Below are 7,500 nucleotides of genomic sequence, written 5' to 3'. Positions count from 1 at the left end.
ATATATATATATATATATATATATATATATATATATATATATGTGTGTGTGTGTGTTGTGCGTGTACATATATGTATATATATATATATATATATATATATATATATATATATATATATATATATATATGTATATATGTATATATATATATATATATATATATATATATATATATATTGTGTGTGTGTGTGTGTGTCTATCATGCATACACCTGTGTTTATGTAATTGTCTGTCTGTATCGCAAAATTAAGGTCATGTATGATTTGATTATAGGGGGCATTTAGCTTTTAATTGTATTTGATTAATGATTGCATAAATATTCTTTGCAATGCTTTTTCCAATTACTTTGTGTCTAATTTATTCGTGACCATGGTGCTTTAAGAATATATTTTATTGTTGTGTTCATGTTTTTAAAATATTCCAGTCTCGTAAATTTAGTTTATGTTGAAATTACTCATGATTATGGAAAATATGAAATGTATTTAAAATAATCTTCCTTTTTAGTGTTTTTATTATTACAGAAAGTATTTTCATAGGGTCGTTATTTTGATTTTGTATCGATAGCTATTTCTCTGTATTTCAGAAATTTCTATACATAATTTACTCAGTTCTTCTAATACCCGATCTTTATTTGAATCGTTTCCTTTTAAAAAGCATGATATCTTTTCGTCACTAAAACACACACAGTATTCGGAATTCTCTCTCTCACCATATCAAGAAACATGAACCGTCCTCAAATCATCACTTGAAGATTTAAAGGTTAACACTGGCGTGTTGCATGTCTGATCATCCCATAACACGAAGTAAACAAAAACTAATCTGGTCATAAAACACAAGTGCCCAGCCATAAGACTACATAGTAAAAAGGGTTTAGAAGAAAATGCAAACACCTTTGACAAAGTAAGAGAAAATTTATTGTGACATAATCCTGCTTAAATGAGAAACACTTGCACGATGTCGTAAATTATATTACTTCAGTTTTCGTTTTGACCTGTGAGGCATGGGCGTGGGATAGTTTTTCAACCAGAGATAAAGAGATGTAGGTTGATGGGAGGAAGGAAGAAAGGATTTGATAAAACTAAGCTATACCACAAGAAAATGCAATGGCCCAATAACATCAGTTCATTAACCTTAAATTGACTGAAAGTCTGCATTTCAGATGAGTAGAAAAGTCCATATTTCGTTTTCTATAAGCTCCACCAACAGGGGTGCACCACAGAAAACGCAATGGAATCTTACTTAATTTTCAGATTTCTTACACCTGTTTTTTTACAAAATAAATCTGACGTCATAGTTCTACAAAGATAATTTTCATATTTTCTAACTCGGAATGTGAAGGAATGATGAGATAATTTTTCTATTTCTTTTTCTAACTATTCGACTGTTTTGAATTCAGCACGTTTTTATTTTGGTGATGTTTTGCCATAAAATTTTGTTCTGATATATCCCTCCGTCTTGCTTTCTTCATTTTTGGATACAACTAGGATTCATCCAAATTTCGCTTCAATATTATCAGCTGATCATTAGTTTCTATAGACATGAACCGTGATCCCATCAGTTTATGTCTGTTGTTGTTCTTGTTTGTGTACATAACTTCAGTTCTTCTCCTTTCGACTTTATTAATCCCACTGAATATCAGGGTCGGCCGTTCGAGTTAACTTTTTTTTTCTATTTGTATTCCATGCATCCTCTTCCCCTAGTTCAATCGCGCTCATATCCTTTCCTCCCCAAATCCACCCATCTGATCCTGACACACCCCCATATATTCTTCTTATTATTATTAATATTCTTATTATTATTATTATTACATGCTAAGCTACAATCCTAGTTGGAAAAACAGGATTCTATAGGCCCAGAGACCCCAACAGGGAAAATAGACCAGTGAGGATAGGAAACAAGGAAAAATAGAATATTTTAAGAACAATAACACCATTAAAATGAATATTTCCTATATAAACTATAAAATCTTGACTAGAGAAAGAGAAATTAGATAGAATAGTGTGCTCGAGTGTTCCCTCAAGCAAGAGAACTTAAACCAAGACAGTGAAAGACCATGATACAGAGGCTATGACACTACCCAAGAGTAGAGAACATTGGTTTGATTTTGGAGTGTCCTTCTCCTTGAAGAGCTGCTTACCATAGCTAAAGAGTCTCTTCTACCATTACCAAGAGGAAAATAGCCACTGAACAAGTACACTGCCGTAGTTAACCCCTTGGGTGAAGAATAATTTTTTTGGTAATCTCAGTGTTGTCAGGTGTATAAGGACAGAGGAAAATCTGTAAAGAATAGTCCAAACTATGATGTGTATGTGTAGGCAAAGGGAAAGTGAACCGTAACCAGAGAGAAGGATCCAGTATAGTACTGTTTGGGCAGTCAAAGGACCCCCATAACTCTCTAGCAGTAATATCTCAACGGGCGGCTGGTGCCTTGGCCAACCTGCTACCTATAACTTCAAATGTATTTTCTTAATTTGTATTTTATTCTTATATGCGACAGAATATATTCCTTATTGTTCAGTTATTCTTTTCATGAAAAAAAAAAAATCTTAGATAAACTGAGACAGAATATGTTTCATGAATACGAACATCACTAGGGACGGATATTGTCCTCTCGAAATGTACCTCGCCATATCACAAGTCGACAAAGCAACGCAACTCGAGCTTTAATCTCACTATGAACCGTAATGACTTTGTTGACTTCGTTTGCTTTGAACAACATGGAAATTTTTCACCTCGCATCACCTCACTATGGGCTTTAAAGTATATACAATGATATTAGCAGGACTGAGGATTCATATTCTTCATTTTCGAACCAAGATATTGTATTGTTTTTATTATAACTAGAAAATCCATAATTCTGTGGAGAAGCTGAATGTTTTTCTTGTGTTAGTTTCTATGTTGAATTTCCTCAAGGTCCGTTCTTTAGATATTCCAAATCCTATAGTTCTTTCATGGCCCAGACATTCGTTCCTGCAAAAGTGAGACAGCAAACAGGATAGCGAGGCAGTGACCTCATAGCATAAGGATTACATTGGGATATGCGCCTTCCTCCTCTCCTTTGTATCCTCCTTGAGAAGGGTTCCTTTCTACCAGAGCACGGCCTTGAATTCGCACCCTTTGTCTCCAATGCCGGAAATGCTGAAAGTCAAGGAGAGAGATGAAAGCCGATTTGATTGTTTTAACAATCTTTTAAGCGTTTTACTCTGCATATTTAGATAATATTTATTTGCGTAGATAATATATTAGATTGCTGTGAGAGAATATATTTCATATAAATCGTTCGATTTCCTGACAAAAATTTTGAAATAGAAATGTGAACATAATTATGCAACATAATCGTATGACACATAGACTAAATCAATTAATAGAAAGGCATGCACAGAACAAAATACTTATGTATTTGTCGAAAAAATAAGTGCAAGAACTGCGACTAATACAAAAGAATTTCCTCTCTGATCGCCTTGCAACAAACAAACGACTTCTCTACTTCGAAAATGAACAAAATTTTCCACGTAACTCTCTAGTGCACAAAGCCACGCTTCTCAAATTCCACTGCCTTGGATTGAACCCTGTAAATCCCTCTAGAAAAGGCCATCAACTTTAGTTTAAGTTTTCTTTGATTCAGGACACAGTACTTGAAGGATCTTAGGCAAGGATTATTTGAGGCTGTTTTTAGTTTGCGAGGATATACTCTTTTACTTTTATTGCGATGTTACTGTTTATTGCGGTTTATTTCCCACTCGTCTGGTCTGATACATGAAGGAAAGGGAGATAAGGAGATAGTTTTTTCAGGGCTTGGTGGAACGTTGTTATCAAATAATAATAAAAGAAGCAAACATAAGATGATGCTCTTTTTTCGACTATATAACGATGTGTTTTGGGATTTTTTTTTACTTTCCTAGTGAATTTATAGAATGATGTTATGGTTTTAGTTGAGAAAAGTAATGAAATTATACATTGAATGTTATTACTGAAGAAAGTAGTGTCCAAATGACTATGCCAACTACGGATAAACTCTGTAGGTAAAGAATGGTTTAAAAAGAGTGTAGACTTAAGATATTACCCCCATAATCATAAGAATACCCCGTAATGAATTTTCATATTATCTTTGAAATGAAACACCAGGATTTCAAGTACTTATGTTGTGCAGTTTCTTTTCTAAAATCAATATACTGAAAAAATAAGTTTGTTTCATATACGCCACAAGGCTTTGTAAGTTCATATGGACTTTTAATTAGAGGTAACAAGATCACCCATGAAGCTCGAGAAGAGAGGAGAAGTTGAACGAACGCCATCCTAAACTCTGGCTATATTAATGGATCCAACGTAGTGCACAGAATAACACGAATCATTTTCGGTGGTGACGTAATGGCGGGTGTTTCCTTTCGCTCAGAAAAAGGGTTGCAGTACTCCTTCGTGATGCATCCCAAATAGAGTGCTAATCCCAAGAATGATGTCGAATTTAGACCAATAGAATCTTTGGTATTATAGATTTTTACTTGTTGTATGCTTGACAATATGTCAGAATATGATATATGAGGTTATACTGATTTTAACAGTCGGTTAATCGATGTCGATAACAATGATAACTAAGTGGGAATGCTGGATCAAATACTATCTTATTTTGTAAGAAGTCTTGAATGAATATTTTATGAATAACCACACGTTTTATAGATTACATAGATATCTGGAAACAAAAAGTAATTACACGTTATTTCTTAGTTTCAGTTTGTCTTATGCAGGACCCACATAAACTTTATGTGGATCCTGGTCTTACGAGACCATATAATCTTCTTAATTACTTTCGACTGAATTACTAAGGGCTCATTTAGTTAACTTTCTAAGTTCATAGAACTAACTAACTAACATTATTAATGAAGGTCACCATTTTATATTGGAACAGTATTTGTGATGTGGAAGATCGCATATGGAACGAACATCGTTATACCTTTTCTAATTCATATGCTATTTAAAAGCGAACAAGGAAGAGGAATTTTTTGTTCCACCCTGACAGTATCTACAGATCGCTTCTAAAAGAAAGTTGAAAAACAAAAAAATATATTGAGGACTAAATTCCTGAGCTTATCTCTTCAGAGCAAATATGGAAAACCGAGACCTGTGAGTGTTCCGAGTCTGGAAGAGTAGGAGAGATATTTATATATTGACGATTTATTAACAACAGCCCAGGAAGTCGTAAGCAATGCTAAAAGTTTACAAAAAAGGAAGAATTATTTCTCAAAGCCTTTGAATTTAAACTTGAAGAAATTAATTAATTGATGATAAATTAATACTCTCTCAAAACTAGATTTGTAAATAGCATGCATACGTGCTTACGCACACACTCATACACACAAACACATTCTTGAATACATTAAAATTCAGTGCCTGGATTTTCAACCAAGGTACCTATTTTATACAGGCCGTTGCCATTTAAATTGGTTAAAGATTTTTGTTTTACGAAATTTAGATTACCTCACACTTTTGTCTTAGATTCTTTATATTTTACTTGACTGGTCATATTTATTGATCCAATTGTGAGTAACGCCTAACTATTGCAAATGTAGACCTCTTTAGATTCCAAAAGGTCCAATTATTAATATGAATTACTGTTTTTTGCCTTTATATCTTGGGGAGAAATATCTATAATGTAAAAGTGACAATTTATGCTTTAAAGTGAACCAATATTAATGTTCGACCCAAACCCTTGAAAAAGTGTATCTACGATATTCTGGATAAAAGAGAACATCCAGACTTCTATAAAATTGTTAAGGTTATTGTTTGTTATAGGGTTTAAGCTTGTTATACTTAAATTTTAGTTCAATCTAATGTTTTAGTTCTTATAGCGGTTTTCATTTTACATGTTTTGAAAAATGAAGGGTTCAGCATATGTGTGGGGAATAAATCACGGTACACTTCCAGGTTTTTATTATTGGCTGTTGTATGTTATCATAAAAATAATATAAAGAATCTTAATTGAGTCATTAATAGTGATTCTTAAGGTTTTATTGTTGCTCAAAGAAGCACGAACGCCCAGAGGCTTTTAGCGTATCGTCTCCCTAATAAGCTTATGCAAATGATAATGAACCTCGAAGATGCTCCCTTCACGGATGTGAGTTAATATTTAGATCTTTTTTTACGCTTCCCACAGCTACGATGAGATTAACGGACCTGATGTGGGCCGTTACCGCCTTCGTGGGCGTGAGCTGTGTATTCACCCAAGGGAAAGACAGGGAACATATTGCTGAGAGAAGACGTCTTCATTTTGATGCAAATCCAAAGGTAAGGATAAAAGGAACCTTAGTTTTGCTTTATTTTTTTTTCTTCTTTTTACATTGTGATAATTTTTCTTTTAATTTTTTTTAAAAGATATTCATTGTTAAACTTAATTTGTCTCGTCCATGCGTTTTCTCACCTGTTTTTTTTTTCTTTCTTTTTTTTTCTTTTTTTCTTTACAAAATTATCTCAGAACGTTTTTTTACATGGTTTTCATTCAAATTAATTTTATCTTTCAATCCCCCTTTTCAGGACCTTCACAATATTGGCCATGTTGGTGTGTTTCATTAGTTAAACTTTGTTTTCTATATCCAAATTACACTAGTCTCATTCAACTGTCTCGGCGCTAAGCCTGTCCCTCCTCTTTTTGTGTACCGAACAAAATTTCGGTTTATTCAGCTTCATAAAACATGATAAATCTAGAAAGTTATTTATCCGATACTATGGCTTAGAAACATTCATATTTACGTCTTTTCATACGTTAATTTCATTAAATTATGGGCTCATTTTTCTATCATGGCGTCACCTCATAAGTGTTCCTTGTTTTCTTGAATAAAATTAAAAGATTAATCCAGCAAGTTCCTCAAGCTTTGATCTCTTTTCGAGGCCGATTCATTTAGGTCATGTTACTTTTCATAAAATTTTCACTTGAAATTGTACGTGGGTTCATGCACTATTTATTTAGGCATTTTCACGATGGCTTTGGTAAGCTAGCTTGCCTTTAGTGGTTCTTTCTTCCTACCAACGAGTCCACAACCCTTCACGAGGCACTGTTTGGACATTGATGTACATTGTAACTGATACCCAAACCATTAAAACTTCTTAAGGTTGTACCGCTTACTGCCACCTGTGTATCCGTCCCCAACTCGCATTTTGAAATGACGTATGTGGCCGCTGTTTGCATCAGGACACAGACCCATCTTGCTTGTAGAAAGTGTTGAATAATACAAGATGTTTAAAAGAGTATTTAATTTAGAATTGTAAGGAGAAAGGGGTAGAGAAAAGGCTCAGAAGGACTAGAGAATGTGCGTAAGGGCAACTGGAAGTATTTTAACCCAGAAATAATCAGTTGATATTGAATTAAATTTACAATGGTGAATTGCTTATATACACAGGGGATTATTTATGATATGTGCACCTCTCCTGACAAAGATTGGAATCTACTCCTCTTTGGACTTGCCCATAGGTAATAGTGATTTATCCTTCTGGCGTAAATTGCTCCCGAAG

At 33.8% G+C, this 7,500-nt stretch overlaps 1 pseudogene; it reads left to right on the top strand.

The window, feature by feature from the left end:
- LOC137634403 (uncharacterized) overlaps positions 1-7,500 on the top strand; it is a 38,767-nt pseudogene that overhangs the window by 7,936 nt on the left and 23,331 nt on the right.

The sequence above is a fragment of the Palaemon carinicauda genome, chromosome 44 (assembly GCF_036898095.1).
Source record: "Palaemon carinicauda isolate YSFRI2023 chromosome 44, ASM3689809v2, whole genome shotgun sequence".
NCBI classification, from domain to species: domain Eukaryota; kingdom Metazoa; phylum Arthropoda; class Malacostraca; order Decapoda; family Palaemonidae; genus Palaemon; species Palaemon carinicauda.
Note: the sequence above shows the minus strand (reverse complement) of the source record. Positions and strands in the feature narration are given on the sequence as shown.